Source organism: Pezoporus occidentalis, unplaced genomic scaffold, assembly GCF_034315485.1.
Source record: "Pezoporus occidentalis ecotype Australia unplaced genomic scaffold, CSIRO_AGI_Poc_V1 ctg138, whole genome shotgun sequence".
In the NCBI taxonomy this organism is placed as follows: domain Eukaryota; kingdom Metazoa; phylum Chordata; class Aves; order Psittaciformes; family Psittacidae; genus Pezoporus; species Pezoporus occidentalis.
The window spans coordinates 1,550,442-1,571,995 of record NW_026913188.1 but is presented as its reverse complement, the minus strand read 5'-3'; positions in this window follow the sequence as shown (position 1 = coordinate 1,571,995).

Sequence of the window (21,554 nt, the reverse complement as noted above, 5' to 3'; positions counted from 1 at the left end):
TCACTAAATAACAGTGAGGAAAATGGAAGCCAGCTGAGCAGAGAGCTGGAGACTGAATCCTGAATTTTAGGAGAGCGGGTAGTCCATTCTTCCAGACAGTAGAAATCAAATGTCTTAAGTGCCATGAATTGTCCCATTACATCCTTGGCTGTAATCATCATGAGATGGTCAATTCGAGATCCTCAGGACAGTGAGAAGAGCATGCAGCAAGCTCACTGCTCTGAACTTCAAGAGAGCAGACTTTGGCCTCTTCAGGAGCCTGCTTAGTAAGGTTCCATGGGATATAGTCCTAGAGGGCAGGGGGGGCCAAGACTGTTGGTTGATATTCAAGGATCACCTGCTACAAGCTCAGGAGTGTTGCATCCCAACTGGAAGGAAGTGCAGCAGGAGGGTCAGGAGACCTCCTTGGGTGGATAAGGAGCTGCTGAGAAGAATTCAAAGGAAAAAAGAGGCTTATAAAAGGTGGAAGCAAGGGCAGGAAGCCTGGGAAGAATACAGGTATGTTGTCTGGGAAGCTAGGGACCAGGTCAGGAAAGCTAAGGCCCAGGTAGAACTGAGTCAGGCCAGGTTCATCAAAGATAACAGGAAAGGCTTCTGTAGGTATGTAGCAAACACAAGACAGACAAGGGAAAATGTGGGGCCCTCTCAGGAAGCTCTCAGGAGAACTGGCTACCCTGGGTTTGGAGAAGGCTGAGGTTCTCAATGACTTCTTTGCCTCAGCCTTCACCAGCAAGTGCTCTGACCACAACACCCAAGTCTTGGCAGGCAGCTGCAGGGACTGTGAGAATGAAGACCCTAGGCTCACTGTAGGAGAGGATCTGGTTCAAGACCATCTTAAGAACCTGAATGTACACAAGTTCATGGAACCTGATGAAATCCATTCATGGGTCCTGAAGGAGCTGGTGAATGAAGTTGCTAAGCCACTGTCCGTCACATTTGAAAAATCATGACACTCAGGTGAAGTTCTTGGAAGAAGGGAAATATAACCCCCATTTTCAAGAAGGGGAAAATGGATGACCCAGGGAATTACAGACCAGTCAGTCTCACCTCTGTGCCTGGCAAAATCTTGGAGCAGATTCTCCTGGAAGGCATGCTAAGGCACATGAAAAACAACAAGGTGCTTGGTGACAGCCAGCATGGCTTCACTAAGGGGAAATCCTGCCTGACCAATTTGGTGGCCTTCTATGATGGGGCTACAGAACTGATGGATAGGGGTAGAGCAGTTGATGTCATCTACCTGGACTTGTGCAAAGCTTTCGACGCTGTCCCACACGACATCCTTGTCTCCAAATTGGAGAGAGATCAATTTGATGGATGGACCACTCAGCGGATAAAGAACCGGCTGGATGGCCGCACACAAAGAGTTGTGGTCAATGGCTCAATGTCCGGCTGGAGACCAGTAACGAGTGGTGTCCTCAGGGATGGGTGTTGGGACCGGTCTTGTTCAACATCTTTGTGGGTGACATGGACAGTGGGATTGAGTGCGCCCTCAGCAAGTTTGCCGATGACACCAAGCTGTGTGGTTCGGTTGATACGCTGGAGGGAAGGAATGCCATCCAGAGGGACCTTGACACGCTTGTGAGGTGGGCTGATGCCAAGCTCATGAAGTTCAACCATGCCAAGTGCAAGGTCCTACACCTGGGTTGGAGCAATCCCAGGCACAGCTACAGGTTGGGCAAAGAAGAGATTCAGAGCAGCCCTGCAGAGAAGGGCTGTTTGCTGGTTGATGAGAAACTGAACATGAGCCAGCTGCAGTGTGCGCTTGCAGCCCAGAAAGCCAACCGTATCCTGGGCTGAATCAAAAGAAGCGTGACCAGCAGGTCGAAGGAGGTGATCCTGCCCCTCTACTCTGCTCTTGTGAGACCTCACTTGGAGTATTGTGTGCAGTTCTGGTGTCCTCAACATAAAAAGGACATGGAACTGTTGGAACAAGTCCAGAGGAGGCCACGAGGATGATCAGGGGACTGGAGCACCTCCTGTATGAAGATAGGCTGAGAAAGTTGGGGCTGTTCAGCCTGGAGAAGAGAAGGCTGCATGGAGACCTCAGAGCAGCCTTCCAATGTCTGAAGGGGGGCTATAAGGATTCTGGAGAGGAACTATTCATTGGGGACTATAATGATAGGACAAGGGGGAACGGGTTCAAACTTAAACAGGGGAAGCTCAGGGTGCTGAGGCACTGGAACAGGTTTTTCAAGGAAGTTGTGAATGTTCCTTGCTTGGCAGTGTTCAAGGACAAGTTGAAGGGAGTCTTGGTGACAGGGGTTAGTGTGAGGTGTCCCTGCTCATGGCAGTGGGGTTTCAACTAACTGTTCCATGATTCCCTAATTATGTATTTGACTCACTTAAAGCTGAATTCTGAAAATGATTGCAGCAGATTAAGCCTGATGCTCAATGCTCTATGTAACCTACACAAAATGCTACTCTGCTTCCTTTTTTTTTCTTTTTCTGCACAGGTTTTTGTAACGCATCCTTTTTCTGTACACATTTCTGAAATGCAGAATAAGATACCAAAGTGCAGTGAGGTCACAAAATTATAGGCTCAATTTTCCTGATTTTATTTACTATTGAATTCCAGAATGCACGTTTTCTACTACCCTGGGAATAATGAAATTCAACAGAACTATTAAAAAAAATGAATGGGGAAATCTAAAATCTATACAGAATTCTTGTTTGTTCTAAGGAAAGCTTTGCCTGTGAATCACTACATTTCCATTATGTCCCCACACTACCATTACTTGCATTTCCTCTCTACTATGCATAATTCTCTGACTTCCTGGGTGTACCACAGGGATCAGTATTTGTTTCCTGAAAGCGGGTGAGAATTTTTTACCCTCCAGCTGAAAGGAGTGGTGTACCATTCATTATTTAAAACAGTATTTTTCAAACAAGGAACAGGGGCTGATGAGTGCCAGTCTCCAGTGTAAATACCAGCCCATGGTAGTTGAAGCCTAAGAATAGGCTGCTAAAGATTTCAAGGCAGACACCAGCCTGCTTTTACAGGCACAATTCCCAGCGTGTCAGCTGTGGCTTTCTGAAATACAAATGTATGAATCAAGCTCTTAATTTTTCTTCTCCATTTCCAATAGCCATGTAACTATTAAGAGCGCTAGGGTTATGTTGTGCAAATTGCATCCTGTTTGTATTCGATGCTTGCTAAAGGAACAGCTTCGTTGCCTGCATGCAGCTAATTCCAAAGCTAACATGGCAATTTACAGAGACTGGTTACAAGTTTCCCACAAGGAACTTTTCCTTCATTATTACCATGTAGGTATGGACAGTTCTCACCATGCAGATCCACTTCATGGCGGAAAGGGGTTGTCTCAGAGAGGGTGAGACAAAAGGCTGGCATAGAGGGATATAGCAGGCATGCAGAGCAGGTCTTGCTGTGAATCCCAGTGCCTCTTCAAGTGGATGTGGACCTGCTCAAGTGAGTCCAGAGGAGGCCACAAAGATGATAAGAGGGCTGGAGCACCTCTCCTATGAGGACAGGCTGAGAGAGCTGGAGTTGTTCAGTCTGGAGAAGAGAAGGCTCCAGGAAGACCTTAGAGCAGCCTTTCAGTACCTAAAGGGTGCCTACAAGAAATCTGGAGAGGGACTTTTTACAAGGGCATGAAGTGACAGGACAAGGGGGAATGGCTTTAAACTGAAAGAGGGGAGATTTAGATTAGACATTAGGAAGAATTTATTTACTATGAGGGAAGTGAGACACTGGCACAGGGTGCCCAGAGAAGCTGTGGCTGCCCCATCTCTGGGAGTGCTCAAGGCCAGGGTGGACAGGGCTTTGAGCAGTCATCTAGTGGAAGGTGTCTAGTGGAAGGTGTCCCTGCCCATGGCAGGGGGTTGGAATGAGACGATCTTTAAGGTCCCTTCCAACTCAAACCAACCTATGATGCTATGATTCACAAGCTCTTGCCAGTGTCAGAGAATCACCCCAGAGAGGAACTGGGGAGGCCCTGCCGGAGAAGAGGAGGCAGAGAAAGTCAGGCCAAGGAAGTGTGTGGTTCTAATCTGCTTTTGTCTGCATTGATAAAAAACATTCAGCCTGTTTCTAATGCATACCTTTGACAGAGGAATTAATTTTGAGGGATTTTTGATGCTTTCCATTGGACACCACCTTTGCCTGATGTACCTCTGAAATTAATTTGCTTCGCATCCTAGTGAATACAGTATGTTCAATCAATAAGGATGAATATTCTAAAGCCACTTTTTATGGCTAGATCCACCTAAAGTGGTTTTAGTTTAATCAAGGCTCTGGCTCTGAGGTCTGCTCCCTCTATCAGTCATAGCGCTTACAGAAAGAACATGTAACTCACAGTTTGAATTCAGGTCTTTTTAACAAAACTTAAGGGCTCAGTTTGGTGGTGGTGAGAAAACATTTACTTCATAGACTACTTCTGGCATAGTGCAGACTTAAAACAAGGTAGAAATTGCTATTTTACTTTTATGAGACCAAAACCTTACTGCTTTAACTACAGATGATTTGAGCTATTTCATTACACTGCCATAATATACATAATCACAACTGAAACAGATTCACACAGACATCTTAAGATGTTTTCATATCCCTTCCAACAAAGAAAAAAATGATCACCCCAGAGTGTGTAGAACAGTAATTTTGCTCAGTTCACTACCAGACTTGCTTGAGCATAATGATGCAAATGTGAAAATTGAAAATTGACAGAACTTATTCTTTTTTTTTTTTCTTCTGATTCCGCACAGCTCTTCAAGGTTCCAAGAACTTCCATTGCTTTGCCTAGATAATTTGCCTCTAGGAGAAAAGATTAAGACATTGGGAGTTGCTGGTGCAATATGGATGGGAATTTCTCTCATGGATGCCTACATATTTCCAGCCTACTGCAAAGAGATTGTGCCAGTCCTCTCTCCCTGTCATTCAAACACCAGAAAACTGAAGGCATCAGGACTTTTATGAGGTGGGGTAGCATCTCCCAAATGCCACAGTAGCTATGATGAGAGACAGAACATAGCTTACACAAATATAATTGAGCTCCAGTTTTACAGCATGACATGTTTTATTCATAGGGTATCCTACATTTTTTAAATCACTTGTTGTCATTTAAGCAGATTTTGCAGGGTGACACATTATGTTTTTTAAATAGGTTGACGGAGTTGGAAAAATTGGGAGAATTTTCTTGTTCAGAGTTCCTTCATTAGCCCTGACAAGTTGCAAGTCCCTGCTATTGCTTGTTCACATGCCTTTATTTGAAAGTGAGGGGGAGGAGAAAAGGGAGGAAAGAGAAAGAAGGGTCACGGAGAGGTGGCACACAGAAACACACTGTCTGCATTTCTGCTGAGGAGCCTTCTCATTTTGTTTTTATCTATCTACCAGGAACTGTCTTTTCCAATTTATATATAAATAAATAAATTTCTATTTATTTATGAATTTATATGTGTATTTATTCATACATTTATAGGTTTATATCATTTATTTATAAATGTTATAGGTTTGGGGTGAACTATCAGTGCTGAAAGGAGACCATATACATTCTGTTTATACTTTTATATAGCTGCTTTTGTACGCTTGTATATAACTCTCCTAACTACAACTCTAATCAAATAAGAATACTCCACTGAAGCTCTGGAAATAAACATATATACATATATATAAATATAATAAGAGTGAGCAAGCAAGGCAAAGTCTGCTCAGAGCCTTACAGAGCTGCAAGTGGTGGTCAAGTGAGAGCATGGTCTCGTGGAATGAAGCACCAGCAGACAGACATTACAAGAGGGCTCTGCTCTGCACATTTGGGCAGCCCACAGGCTTTCAACATGTAACCCACAGAAAGGCTACTGGGTAGGAACAGTGGTCTTGAAAGGAGTTCCTTGCTCCAATGGAATATTTGTAAAATATTTCACAGCCAAAAGAGCACCAGATGAGTTTCAAAAGAAGAGATAAGTGTTTGATGGAGTGCTGCCCTTCTACCACACTGTAAGTACAGCAAGAACTTTCTACTTTTTGGCTGATGGTGATATTACAAAATCAAATCCTCAGTTATGTTATACAATTATTTGGCTGGGGAATACTTTAAAATGTAAGGAATGTTCATAAAATACATTCAATTCTATGCTTGTTACATTTGTATTTATTAAAAGGGATATTTATTGCATTAAAATCCTCAAAAGTAAATAAAACTGAAAACACCTTTATAACTGTTATGACTTGCAGAAGCTGAATAAAATAAATAACATATATTTCTATGCTTGAAATAACCCAACCACTGCTATAAAAATATTGTTAGTGCTTTCTGTTTCACAAAACAACCAATGTTTTACTTAAAGATATTTCAGGCATTTTCTTCTTCACTGCATCAGCAGTGGCTAGGCATGCAGTAATTAAAATATACATAATCTTTCCCCATAGTCTACATTAACCTCTGTGGGAGAACCCTGATGAGATCAATGTGTTTCTGCACTGGAGGATTACACATGGAGTAAAATGCAAAAATCATCTCTGCTAGAAAAATCAAAAATCTCAGAATTAATGCGCAGCTGAGGTTTGTCTGCATCTGAACTTTTCACATGTAAGACGTTAGCATCCAGGATCTCAGTTCTTTCAGAGACAGGGACGAATGCCAGGCATGTACCTCAACTGCTTGAGTATTCAGGAGTGATGAGATCCAGTGTTTTGACCTCAAGCCAAGTTTAATTTGCCAGTGGCCACCAGGTCTTTCACACAAGTCTGAACTTAAGAAAGTGACCCTCAGAGGTCACAGAGCAGCTATTCATCTCGGTAAATACAGGTTGTCTTTACCATGAGGCAGGGTGCAGAGGTAAAGTTTGGTCACTGGTGAGAGTCACGTGCAATTCCATTTATTTGAACGTTAACCTAAACCCTCTTCTATTTTAACCTTGTTCACAATTTGAGCTCTTTCTTCTAAAGCCTGTCTAATGCATTTTGAAACAGCAAACTCTCAGGGCATCCTGACAGCATATAGTACATACCATTATAAACATCCCAGGATCAGCTGCTAGGATCATTCTAGTATAAGCAAAAAATTGAAAGTTTAAATTAGAAGCAAATGATCATGATACCAAAGATCTAATGTAACTCCTCAGCATTACTTGTGAGGGCTTGAAAATTATAGCTTGCTTTCTCTTGTCTTTATGAAAATTAAGTTTGTCAAAAGCAAGTACCCCCACTCCTATTGCCTGCTTTATCTAAACACAAGAATGGTAAAGTTAGAGACATGTTCACAGACCTTCCCATCATAAATACTGTTATCTTCCTCATGTCATTTCTACACAGTGTATGTGATTAGAAGTTTATTATTTCTAAGAATGTGTCAACTAGCAATAGCTGAGATGAAGGAACTTTCTGTATCCAAAGTGAAAGAGAAAGAAAACGTTCCAGAAAGTTTAGCAAAGTTATTTTTCACTTCCTCCACTAAAATTTAATCCATATCTTAATGTATTAAGTGTTATTAGAATTAATCTCCAGGCATGTGAGACAGATGAAGCCTAATCAGTTTCTATGCCCTATCATCTAGCTTTCATATGCAAATGCATCCAGATCATTTCATCATACAAGATACTGTTCCTTAATCAAGCTACTGAAAACAGAAGCCCTGCTAAAGAAAGGAAATTATCCCCACAGATAAGAGAGAGAGGTTTTCAGTTTCAGAGTTCCTTTTTTTTTCACCTCTCACTCAAGAATTCTTATAAGTTACATTAGAAAAGTCAGGAAAGAGCATATCCTATGGCCTTCAGATTGGTTCCCTAAACATTCTTTTAACTTGGCCATTCTTTTCCTTGGCTCAAGTTCCAAGCTGATCAAGTGTAGCTGGAGCTCTGTGAGCATACCTCTGTTTACTGCGGGCCCTGGGATGGTACAGCATAACATACATCCTAACTCTGTAGTTAAAATGAATTGTGATTAATTGGCTAATCCAGTTGTTAAAATAAATAGCTGCTGGATTAACAAATAAAATGCTGTTTAGTAAAGCAAAACATACAGAATTCTTTTCTAGTTTCCATAAAACTGACTTTGTTTATAGGCTTCATTATCAAAATGGAAATCCAAGAATTATGATGGAAGTCCATGTGCTTTGCTTGGGATTCATCTCATCTAACCTTGGCTATCACATCAGCACTTACATCTGAGTTGGTTATACAGCCTCTCTCCCCTTAGTAAGAAATATGCATTTAGGGAATACAGGTCCTGCAATCTATTTTATACACTTATTTACATTGAATAAGTGAGAAATACTCTGGAAATGCCTATTTCTCTCAGGTAAAGTGCAACACTGCATGATGAGCTCATCTATAAACATCTAAAGCTGGTGAGATGTACCTCCCCCTTTTTCTCTGTATATTGAAAAACTCTCTCTTGCGCATTCACGTGAACGCACACACACAAAGAAGCTCTTTATATTAGAAAAACAAAAACCTAAAATCTAGCATTTAGAAATTTACATATGTGGGGATTATGATAGTTTGAGCATCTTTAATTCCCCTGTTTTACGTTAACACATTGTGATACGGTCTTTAATTACAGAATCACATCCTTTTTCCCTATCAGATCTCTCCTTCACTCCATGCACAATTAACGAGCTCTCATTCAGTGACAAAGAACAGAGGTTATACAGAATAGTCAGAATCCTTTAAACTTGTCACTATACAGCATTTTGATAATTAAAACAAAAGCAATGTGGTACACAGAAAATTAATTTTTAAAAGCTGTTGACAGGTCTCAAAATGCATTTGTTAACAGTGAGGCCTCATTAAGGGCATGTATTCTTAAGGCCATGCTGAGGTCAGCTCTTGGCCTCTACATTTTTATTAATGATCTGAAAGAAATAAGAGAATCCTTACTGATTAAAGTGTCCATGTGACACATAAAGAGAGTACACTGAAGCAAATGAAAACAAATGAGTTGATAAGCTGCTGCAAGTAAATGACATATGAATCAATACAGATAATTGCAATTCAACAATATTCAGGAATTACAGACATAATGAGACACTATCTTGGGAACAGTAACTGAAATGATTGGGGCATCATGTCAATCAGCTGGAGATCAGCTCCTTATGCAAAACGTAAAGGGAATAACATCAAAACAAAAAGCCAGTCCTGGGACAAATGAGAAAAATAATACCAAAAAAGGGCTAGAAAGGTTACACAACATGGCACTAGCAAGTCTTCTTCTGAGATGCTGTGCATAGTCCCAGGCCCAGCTCAAAAAGGAATAAATTGGATCTCTCTGGTTTAGCAATGAATCAGGAGAAAGATTAAAGGATTGGAAATCCTGCCTTAGTGGAAAACTGAAGTTCAGCCTGTTTACCTTAACAAAAAAGGCTGAAGTGCACCTTGATCACAGATTCTAATTGCCTCTAGGGGGAATAGAAATTTGATAATTGAGGGCTCTTCAGTCTCAAAAGCACAAACATAATAAGATCGAGTGCCTGGAAGTTGAAAGTAGAGACATTCACAAATAGCAATTACATGGATTTATGCATTACATGTATTATGAAACTTAATCATTTCAGTAAGTTAACAAAAATAATGATAGCTTGTCCATACTGCAAAGATTTAGATTGGGACTTTTCTATCTTTTAAAAAGAAATGCTCTAGTTAAACAAAAACTAATTCAGGGAAGAACTGACCTGCACTACATGGGAGGTTAGAGAAAACTATCATCTCTGAACTTAGGATCTAAGACTATGTTGCTTTATTTCATTGCTGAGTGGGAGCCCCAGGTCTTATTTACAGTACATTCAAAACTTCATATGGTTACAGAATATTCTTTTTCCATGAAATTTCTTTTTTCTGTATCGTTATGGTGCTTAATCTGTATAGCAGCCTAGTTAGAGATGGATGAATGGAATTGCTGGTATTTTAGTGAAAGAGCACCAATGTGAGATTAAATTTGAAAGCATCTGTTAATTGTTGATGGACAATTTGAAAGGCTTGTACTTAATCTTTCAAAATACTTTGCACTTTTGAGCACTTCACATATTTATATCACAGCTCCTACCAATATCAGTCATTGTTCAGAAAGCTCTGTAGAGATTCCACAAACCAAACCCTAGCAATTCACATCAAAATTCATAAATGAGGATCAGATAGCTAATGACCATTTCTGGATGAAAAATTATTTCAAATGATTCCTGCAGTACAGAACTGCAGTATTTCAATGCCCAAACCCAGTTCTACTGGGCAACATTCAAAGATTTAATTCTGAGCCCAATCTTTCCTGTTCTGAAACCCCCTCTTACAATGAGTACAGACTTTTTTGCTTCTGTAGTGTAGGAGGCAATGGATAATAAATAACAATCCCCTTCACTGCACAATCCTAGAATATTCATCCTTAGAATAAATGCTGTCACCAAGAAGGGGAAAAATGACTGCTACTGCTGAACCCAGGACACATGGTCAGTCTTGTAAAGGTCCTACAAGAAAATGACATACAATGAAGAAATAAAGACACAGTATAATGCATATCCATGAGGCTGTAGATGATTTTTCTGCAATTCTGGTATTTCCTAGTTATCAAGAGTCTGAATGTGCAATCTGGGTGCTTTTTCTAGCAGTTTCAGTTTTATATGTGTCAATTCCTGGGCTCTTCTATTACCTTATAAGCAGAAAAAGTATCATTGCCATTTTACCAGCTGGTTCCTCAATAGAGTAAAAATATTCAGACCCAGCATGCAGAATTGCATGAGTTAGAGCTGAAATGAGCTCACACACTAGGCAGCTGTCATCCTTCTCTATCCACACATGGTTTTGCAATGGATTTTCTACTCAATTGTCAGAGCAGAGGAATAATGCTCAGCTACCACAGATCACACTCCCAGTGTATGACCGGCCTAGACCTTTCCTGGTTTCACCCATGGCTTATCTATCCCTGGTGTGCCCATAGGTAGGGATATAACTGTGAGCTCTTGCAGATGCAGAAACTAAGGGAAGGATATTAGAATCATAGAACAGTTGGGGTTGGAAGGCACCTTAAATATCATCTAGTTCCAACCTCCCTGCCACAGGCAGGAATCCTCCACTAGAGCTGTATCTTCTTGGCATGCATGTGTCTGTCTGTGTGCAAGAAAGATAGGAAACCAATGGGAAATCCACAGAAAGCTGGAGGAGCTGAGCAGAGAAAGGAATCCCGAAAAAATGCTTCTGTGGACATCATACCTGCTAGAAAGGCAGGCCTGGGAACTGAACCAGGGATCAGCCTCCAGAGCTTTCTCCTTTGGCTGCTAAGCACATAAGGATGCACTGGGTACATGGAGCAAGCTGAAGGCTGTGCAGAGTTGGCCACCAGTTGGCAGCCCCTCACCACGAGGCTACTGCAAGATGGGATCTGTACATCATAGAATCACAGAATAGTTTGGTTTGGAAGGGACCTTCAAAGGTCATCTAGTTCACACCCCTGCAATGAGCAGAGACATCTTAACTAGGTCAGTTACCTAGTCTTGAATGTCTCCAGGGATGGTGCATCCACCACCTCTCTGGGCAACCTGTGCTAAAAAAACATCTTCCTCACATTCAGCCTGAACCTCCCCTCTTTCAGTTTAAAACAATTACACCTCATCCTATCACAACAGGCCCTGCTTAAAAGTCTCTCCCTGTCTTTCTTACGGGCCCCTTTTAAGTACTGAAAGGCCACAATAAGGTCTCCCCAGAGCCTCCTCCAGGCTGAACAACCCCAACGCTCTCAGCCTTTCTTCACAGAAGAGGTGCTCCATCCCTCTGATGATTTTTGTGGCCCTCTTCTGGACCTGCTCCAACAGGTCCATATCTTTCCTGTACTGAGGACTCGAGAGCTGAATGCAGTACTGCAGGTGGGGTCTCACCACAGCAGAGGAGAAAAAAATCACCCCCCTCAACCTGCTAGCCATGCTCCTTTAGATGCAGCTCAATGTACAATTGGCCTTCTGGGATGCAAGTGCACATTGCTGGCTCATACCCAAACTTTCATCCACTAGTAACCCCAACTCCTTCTGCTTAGGGCTACTCTCACTCCTTTCATCCCCCAGCCTGTATTGATAATGGGAGTTGGTTTAACCCAAATGCAGGACCTTGCACTTGGCCTTATTGAAACTTATGAGATTTGCAAGGGCCCACTTCTCAAGCTTGCTCAAGTCCCTCTGGATGGCTGTTTGTGAGGCAGGGAGCAAATGCTTCCTGAAGAAATGTGCCTGTGGTATCGGTGTGCACTGTCCAACTGCATCAGCAGAACTGCAAGTAGACTGGGGACACCAGACTACTCTGCCATCCCGGCCTGACTCACCAGATGTGCTCTCTTAACTTGACCACTTTTCATAGCACATACTTTTTAAAATAGCATAGAGATGCCTGGGAGGAAGAGACTTTCTCTAATATGCAGGGAGTTTATTGTGCCTGACTAATTTTATGGGTCCCTATTGACATAAAGGCTTTATCTGTGCTGTCTATCCTTTTAACTATAAATCTTGGTATTTGTGAGTTTTCACTCATGGGGACTCACATCATTTAGTTTGATGAATGATTCTGTGTTTTATGATAGCGCAATGAAAACTTTTGGTAAGATGCAGCAATTCATTTAGAATAATTAATGGGTGACAGACAACACAGTACAGAAATAACAGATTGTTGATCAACAGATATATTAAGGTAAGCCAAAGCCTACACAAGCTGCCAGTTAAGAATTACACATTGCCTTTGTAACAGTATAAAATCCAACACAAAATGTAAAACCAAATAGTAAATGCATTTCCAAATAGTCTTGGTCCCAAGTACGTACTGCTTGTGGAATCTCTCTGAGACACCTGTCCCACCTCTTGTGACTTGTGTACACTGTGGTGCCACACACTGTATGCACACACTTTGCTTTTCCTAACTACAGTAACTTGATCTTTCCATCATATAATAATCCTCTTACCTCTCCTGAATACTGAAATATTGTGATAACTCCCTAAAAACCTAAAAGCCTCCCAGGCATTTCAATTTCCAAGAGATAACTTCCTAAACAAAGCTGAATAACGGAAACATCATCAGTAGGTGTTCATTTATGGGCATTTCACCCATGTAGCCAGAGGAACAGCTGCTGGCTACCAGCAATGCTTCTGCTGTATTCCTTCAGTTACCTCGTATGAACAAAAATTAGAAACAAATTCCTCTCTGTTCATTTTACTGTTAGAATATATGTAAATGGTGTTCATGCTATAATGTATTTGCTAGTGATCAACTCCATACAGTTCTCAGAAAACTGTATATTACTGCATACTGACAAAAATAAACTGTTATAATGGAAATGTTCAAAAGGTTATTTTATTGATTGCATGAGGTTTTTGTGAGGAGCTGCTATCTTGAAAACAGAAGTTGCTCTAAAATCAACAGGAACAAGCATTTGAAACAGTCAATCCCAGTAATGACTGAAGGACATTGTTAGCTGACCCCATACTTATATCAGCTCCAAGGTGAAATTTTTTACGTTTTATGTTTATTGTTTTCAATCCTAGTAAATGAGTATGTACCATTTGGCTTCCTGCTACCACACAAAATAAAAAGAGGAAACTTATGCTAGATACTACCTTCTAGGTAATAAAAAAAAAATCTTGATACAAATCCAACTGCTATTCCAGTTACAGCAATGCTTAACACTGCTAATTTCTCTTTCGAAGGTCATGGTGCCATAGCAGGCAAACCAGATATACTGTCATGGGAATTAAGACAGTGACGAGGATATGGGGTTTTCCTTCTTTTATATTCAAACAAAGTTTGAATATAGAGAAAACAAGATGTTACATAGGTTAGAATAAATTCCTGATCACCCTCAACATGATGTGCTAGAAGACAGGTGCTAACACAATCTCTTTCCCTCTGCTTCCTATCTTTGCTGCCTAACTTGTATATTTACCATGCAATTTCCTTAATTTTTGATCATTTCATTTCTAATGACAACCACCGAGCAGCTTTTTTACTAAATTTGCAATTATGCTGTTCTCAGAAGTCCCAACGACTTCCAAAGCTTACAGGGAGCACTGGAAAAGCTCCCTAAATATTGTATCACATATACCTGCTTTTCCCTCAATAGCAGTGCTGGTCCTGTGTCTCCTCTCTGGAACACTTCCCTGTAGAGGCTTCAGAGTAGAGGCACTGGCATCAGGAACCTGACAGCATGTCATCCAACTTTCCTGAAATATTTGCTCAAGCAAGCAGAGGTTATGAATGTTCCCACCAGGAGTGACACAGTGTAGCTGAATTAATCCCTCAGAAAATGGCAAAGTTCTTTCTGAATTAGTGCAGACATCCCCAGTGTCAGCCATGGTTGGCATGGCAACCCCCATGTGCATTTAAAATCAAAACCTGTACACAATAATTACAAATCTGTATACAAATGTGGGTATTTCAATATGTATTAGGTCCATTAAGTCAACTGGCAATACCCCTGCATTAACAATCTACTTTCCTACACAGTGAGCTGTGGACACGTTCCATCCGAAGACTTTTTAAAATGGAGCAAACATATACAGGTGGATCAAATACATACAATCAAAAATACAAAATTAGTCGATCAAACATATGCTAAAGGCTGCAACACTGATGCAGACTTTCTTACCCTATGGTGCATGTGCTGTCTGTGTAACTCACTGCCTGTAAGAAGTCTAACAGCGCTATCAACCTGTCTGAACTGTCTTCACCTGAAGATGGCATGATCAGAAACTACCCTTCCCCGTGTCCAGTGTGCTGGGCTGGATTTTACCTTCTCATGACAGTAGGTGGTAGGTTAGGATCTCACTCTGGAGCAGACACATAATATTCAGACTTAGGACTTCAGATTTAGGAAAACTAAAAACATTGATGTGTGGACACATCAATGGACCACTTCCTGAAGTCTTTAAGGTGGCTGTCACAGAGATGTAGCAAAATTTTCTCCTTAAACTACTAGAAATACGGTAGCTGACTACATTCAATCAGATCTCCTTGTTAATGAAGCCTGAATGACAATTCTCACAGCAGCACCCATGAGGTCCTTGCAGAGAAGAGAACCTGTTACCTGTGGCGGGTACGAAAGATGCAGTGTTAAAAAATCAGTACCTTCATCATGCCAGGATGCCTAAACTGCTTCAACAGGAGAATGGATTTGACTTGCTATTAGATTATGCCCCACCTGATGGACAGAGAGGACAGGCAGAGCTCCCATATTAAACAAGAAACATTCTGTTCTGATTTAAATAGTTTCACTTCCCCCATAACTTACTTAATCATTAGGGAGCTACGAGATTGCATGAATAGATGCCATTCAGAATATAAACATTGGAGCCACTTTGATTTGTTTCCTTGTGGCAGAGTACATCTGAGAGGATGATAAGCAAAGATAACATATCTTGAAATTCCATCCCAACTAACAATAAATTACCCTGCTGAAAGCAGGCTTTCAAGGTACAGTTCACACAACCTCTCAGCCCAGCGCCCAGTCAGATGCCCCAAGGCCAAGTAAGCCACTTCAGAAGCAATAGTAGATAGCAGGTCATGTAAAAGGCCAATAATAAGAGAAATCACATGTATCTCTGAAAATAGGAGCAAATTAATTTCATTATAGATTCCTATTCAAAGTTTCAGAAGAGTAGGAGTTCTGAAGCTAAAGAGGAGTTTTAATAGTCTTCCATTTACTATCTACCCGAAGACTCTAAGAGATTTTGCCATATAATTAAAAGCTTTCAGCAGAATGAAAGAACTCAACAGGAAAAATCAGATGCTTAAAAATAAAAAGGTGGCTTCTAAATATAAAATCATACTACTTGGTTCAGCTTTCATAATTAGCTTCTTTTTTCAGTTCTTTTAACTCACTTCCTACTGGGATATATTCAAAAAGCCTAGGGCTTCCATTATTTCCATGTCTAGTAGGAAAAAATACAAAAATTAGAAAGATAAAATAGACACAAAGGATTTGATTTAGACTGCATACATAAGAAGAAGGGCACAGCTGCATTTCCTTAGGTAATTCTGGTATAAATAACTGAAAGCAGTGTTCACAATCACAAAAAAAGATGAGTTAGTGTTTCAAAAAATGATCTTTCTTCCGCTGAAAGTTGCTGCTTCTCAGCTAAGAAGCAGTAACTAACCGATTTTGTGTGTCTTCTTATACAGTGGGAAGTAAACAAGATCCATTAAAACCACCTTCAGGCTGACCACTAACATGAAACCCAACAGAGCTGTGACAGTAACTCTTCTTGGTAGCTAGCTGAACTAGTGCATGGAGGAGTAAAGCCACCATGCTTAAGGAAGAAGAGAAGCTTATTTTGATTCATCTCAGAGCATTTTCTTTTGTTTTATCATTACAGATTAAAAAATAATAATAATAAAATAAAAGAAACCAGAAATAAAGAAACTACAAGTAAATAGTTTGTCTTCAAACTTATTTTTTAATGAGTCCAGAATAAAGCAGTCTTGTTCCAGAGGGTAATTTATTTTATTTCATTGCACTGTTATTCTGAAATGGTAAACCAAACTGTTCATTTCAAACATGTCAGAATGTTCACACTATTCCCCCTGTTCAAAAGTTGTTAAAGTACTCATAGATAGTCACAGAATTATGAACAGATTCAGTTAATTTGCTGTTCTCAGCATGTGCTGTTCTCAATTAATAACATACTTGAATGAAAGATCAGCCATGTACAATATCTCCTAGACTGTTCAAATGGCAAGAAAGAGAGTTGGAACAGAGCATGCACAGCAATAATTCATGCTGCGGTAGGCAACAGATGATAAAAGAGGGAAGGAAACCTTATAAATAGCACTCAGAGAAGTCATAAATGATAAGAAAGCCTAGTCCTTCCAGTTCAATAGTAAAGTCTATGAGCTGGAAATAACATGGTTCCTGTCTCCTTCTTGGAGAGGAAATCATCCTGAAAAAGAGGTCAGGCACCAAAGAGACATTCGCAAGTGAGGAGCAGAGCCTCCTAAGGTTTAAAGAGGAACGTGAGACTTGTATCCTGAGAAGAGAGAGACTGTGAGCCATGCCAGCAGAAAAGGCCAAAGAGAACAGCAGAAGCACACTTCTGAGCCTTTGACAGACTGTGATAGGTAAAGATTCATCCTACTGAATCATAACATCTAGATCTATTCTTTACAGCCCTTTCATGGGTCTCTGCTCCTTATTGACCATTTAAACATCCTTCTTTGTTGATTTACACGTTATAAGTTGTCATGTCCATATTCTGATCTTACTGTTGGGTCTTCTTCCTGACAGGAACAGCTTCTTAGCTCATAGGAGGGATAGCAATCCTTTTCAGCTGGATAGCCATGGCTAGACCATAGGAATGTCTTCTTGAGGATCACTGTAGAGCTCACCATCATCATCCCCCACTGAGCCAGGGGCAGCAGCCATAATAACAGAGTGCAGAGATGTTTTCAGGGATCCCAGTGCTTCTCTCAGAAGTCTCTGAGGTGGCTCTAGCTTGAGAGAGAATAGGGCTTGGTTATTTCCTGGAAGGCACGACCAGGCCGTGGACCAGCAGCAGGTCTTGCCCACATGCTCAGGGATAGACAATTGCCAGAGCTGGGGTCAGGAAGGAGTTTTCCCCGGGGCAGATTGGCACTGGTTCCTGGGTTTTTTTTCTCTCTGAATATTGAGCAGGACCACTTGTCAGGGCTCCTCTAGTCCATTCTGCTGGGTTACTGCCTGCTGCTCATGCACCACCAAGGCAGCCCTGCATGTCCTGCAGCTTGGGGAGGGGAAGGCTTTTTTAACTCACAGAAGACCTGCAAGTGTCCCCAGAGGTTTTTTGCCTTCCTCTGCAGGCGAGCACAGTCGCTTGACAGGGCTCCTTTGGGCTACTCCAGCCCAAAGACTGCTGCTCCTGCTCCACACAGGTGGCCCTCATGACCCACATCAAAAGGGAGGAAGCTTTCTGACCCAGGATAGGTCCTGGGAGTTGCTGCTTGTCCTCTGTGGCATTGAGCACATCCTCTTGTCAGGGCTTCCCTTTGGACTCAGCTCTTGCCCGCTGCTCTTGCACCACCAAGGCACTCTAATGCCCTGGCTCCATTGCCCAGTGCAAGCTTGGAGCAGGAGTGAGCTCTGCTCTTCCATCTCCCTGGGGATCTCCCTTCTTGCTTGTGCACTGCAGCCTGTGCTTGGTAAGGCTCCAGGCTTGCTGTCCTATCAGCAGCTGCCTCTCTCCAGGTCTCCCTGCATGCAACACCAGCTCTGGGAAGGCACGAGAGCACATTTTATGCATCCCTGGACAGGAAGCGCAGTAGGTGAACAAGTGTTGGAAGTCAATAGTGTGCTTACCATCGACAGGTGTTATGCTTTGGGAAATAGCCCATGCTACCACACACCTTCTTCTTGCACATTTGTGTGTGGTCGGTGACAATGCTCACAAATAATAATATAAAACTTTCAGGTTGGATATAAGGAAGTTTACTGTCAGGGTGTTGAGGCACTGGAACAGGCTGCCCAAGGATGCAGTGTGCGCTCCAACCCATGGCGACAGGGTGTAACACCAGGTGTAACACCAGATTGTACAGACCCTTGGGTGCCATCTCCTGGCGAGGTGTAAGACCAGGTTGTACAGAGCCTTGGGCAACATGAATGGCAGGGGGAATTGGAACTAGATGATCTTAAGGTCCTCTCCAACCCTAACTGTTCCATGATCCTAGGATTTAATGATTCTAAAATAATGTAAAATAAAAGAAATCAAACCAAAATCAAATAGAATAATAAAATCTTGTTTCTACTTGAAAGCTTTGTGATTTGTGATTGCCTTTGAAAATGTTTTTGGAGCTGAAAACCCCTGACACTGCAGAAAAATCAGTCTCAGTGTTATGCAACTCACAAGTGTAGGGAATGAAATGGAATGGAACAGAATGGAACTGAGAGGCATGAAACACAGAACAGAATGGAATGGAATGCAATGGAACAGAATGAAAAAGACTACACTAGAATAGAATATAATTGGAATACATTAGGCTATGTTATGCCTACAACTCTGCATGACAAGTGATGCCCTAGGTCTAAGGCATCCACACATAAGGGCAGCTGTTTCCAGTGGAGGTCCCAGACCCATCCAGGAGACAGGAAGAGGCACAGCTACAGCATGGCTCAAGCAGGGCTTGAAGGTCATAGACTGAGATGAGACATGTCCCCTGGACCCTTGGCAGGAGACAGTGAGCTGGGGATCCCAGAGTAGATGGGTCCCAGCTACTGAGGCCTTAGAACACCCCCAGAACCCTGGCAGAAGTAGACCTGCTCTGCTCATAGGCTCTACTTTAGACACTGATGGCTGGCCACTTTGGGGACAAGAGTATTGGGCCAGAATGGACCTTCTCTCTGATGGAGTACTGTTGTTCTCAGGCTCTGTGTTTCAGTATGTTTTCCCAAGGGAAACACCTCAGGCATTTTTAGGAATGGGCACGAGGGAATAAAACCAAATTCGTAGGGAACTGAACAGATATTGCTCACCTCAAAAAGATTTGCAACCATTTGGTTGAGGTGTCCTGCTTCAGACTGAGGCTTTGAGCCTTGTTAGTGTCAGAGCTGTGGAAACATAGCCCAACTGGGTAAATGCAGAAGACTTCCAAAGAACATATTCCACACCTGCTTTTTGCAAATTTCATCAGATTTTCAAACCATCTCGAGACAATCCACAGCTCTTACCCCATCGGGAGGTACATGCCTCCTTCCCAGAGGGTGATAGAGTCAATGCCTCCCCTGGGACATGCTTACGGGTATTCAATGGCTTGTGCTAGTGCAAGTATGGGAATAAGTGTCATCAGAGATTTCCCCACCATGAACTGCTAGGGATGCATGACTAACATCAAACCTATTTGGGTTGTTGGGAAGGTCTAACCTAGTCCTGACATTAAAAAATGTCTAAGACATGAAACAATCTTGGAAGCAGCAGCTATGAGTCCTTTCTTTGTATTAGAGGAGGAGACAGTATTTTGGAGGGCTTTACATTTTGATAGAATAGCAGGAAAGAAGAGAAATGGAGCGGAGGCTATACAGACAACAGCCTGGAAATACTCTAAATGTAACACATGCCACATGGGATGTAGAATCCTTTGACACCTAAAAATGTCTGCAGATAGGTATGAATTGTATCTGAGATAAACATAGAACTAAATACAATAGTTGGTTTTATCATTTCATTAGGCTAAAAAAAATAAAAAAGCCCAACCAAGCAAACCCTATTTTGTTTGCATTCTTCTGCAGTATGTTAGTTTCTCAGGAAGAGGCTTTTCTTACTTAAACCAAGAAGCTACAAGGTCACAGGTGGACACTCTCTTATTGATTCACCGGTACCAAAAAAGAAATAAAGATGTCACCACCCTGAATTTGTCACCATTATCAGCAGTTCCTTACCATCATGTCTCTGCCTTAAGGCATCACCCAGCTGAGGTGAATGCTTAGCCACCGTAATTAGTTGCAGGTAAACTACTTTAGTTAACCCAAGACTGATTCTGTCTGAAGGATGATGTCAGGATGTACTTGCATGAACCAGAGAGAAGGAAACCAACACAATAAAGAAGTATTTCTATTAATTGAGCAGTAATGAGCACCAGAGTCCATCACCTCTCTCATCACAAGAGAACTATCTCTCTCATTCAGGAGAGAACCTCTGCCAAACCCAGGAACAGGCACAGTGATCTGCAGCCAACAGAGAGGCCTCTCTGTGGCTTCATATCTTTAATTGTCCCTGCAGACTTCTCCCTTTCATTCAGCCTTGTACCGTGCAGACTCACAGGAGGCTTGGGCTTTGAAACATAAAAATTGTAAGAGCAGCTGCCTACTATATTCTGCAGATGGGAGTAGAAAACCCTGCAAACTTCTTAATCAGTGAAAACAGGACTAATAGATCAGTAATTATACCTCAAAACCTTTCTGCAGTGATTCTGGCAACAACTTTGCTCCGCGTTCTGGTTAGATGTCTAACTGATCCTTTCTTTCATTACTGACGATGCTCTAAAACCTTGCTCAGGTCTACATATGTTACATGTTGGTCAATTATCCTGGGTTCTGCTGTAACAGTTATTTTTCTCCTTCTTTGCAGCTGGTGCAGTGCTGTGTTTTCAATTTTAGTCTGGGAACAATGCGGGTAATACATTGATGTTTTCAGTTGTTGCTAAGTAATGTTTACTTCAATCAAGGACTTTTCAGTCTCATGCTCTGCTAGTGAGGAGGGGCATAGGAAAATGGGAGGAAGCTGACATAGGACACCTGATTCAAACCAGCCAAAGGGGTATTCCCTACCACAGCACATCATGCCCAGTATATAAACTGGGGGGAGTTACCCAGAAGACCCTGCTTGGGTAGGGCTGGGTATCGGTTGGTAGGTGGTAAGCAATTGCATTGTGCATCACTTGTGTTTATTGTTTCCTTTTCCTCTTTTAATTTTACATTCTCTCCCCTTGTTATTTCCCGTATCATCATTGCTATTATTGGTGGTAGCAGTAATAGTTTTGTGTTATACCTTAGTTACGGGACTGTTCTTATCTCAACCCGTGAGATTTACATCTTTTGATTCTCCTCCCCATCCCTGTGGGAGCTGGGAGGAAAAAGGGTGGGGGAAAGTGAGCGAGTGGCTATGTGGTTCTGAGTTACCAGC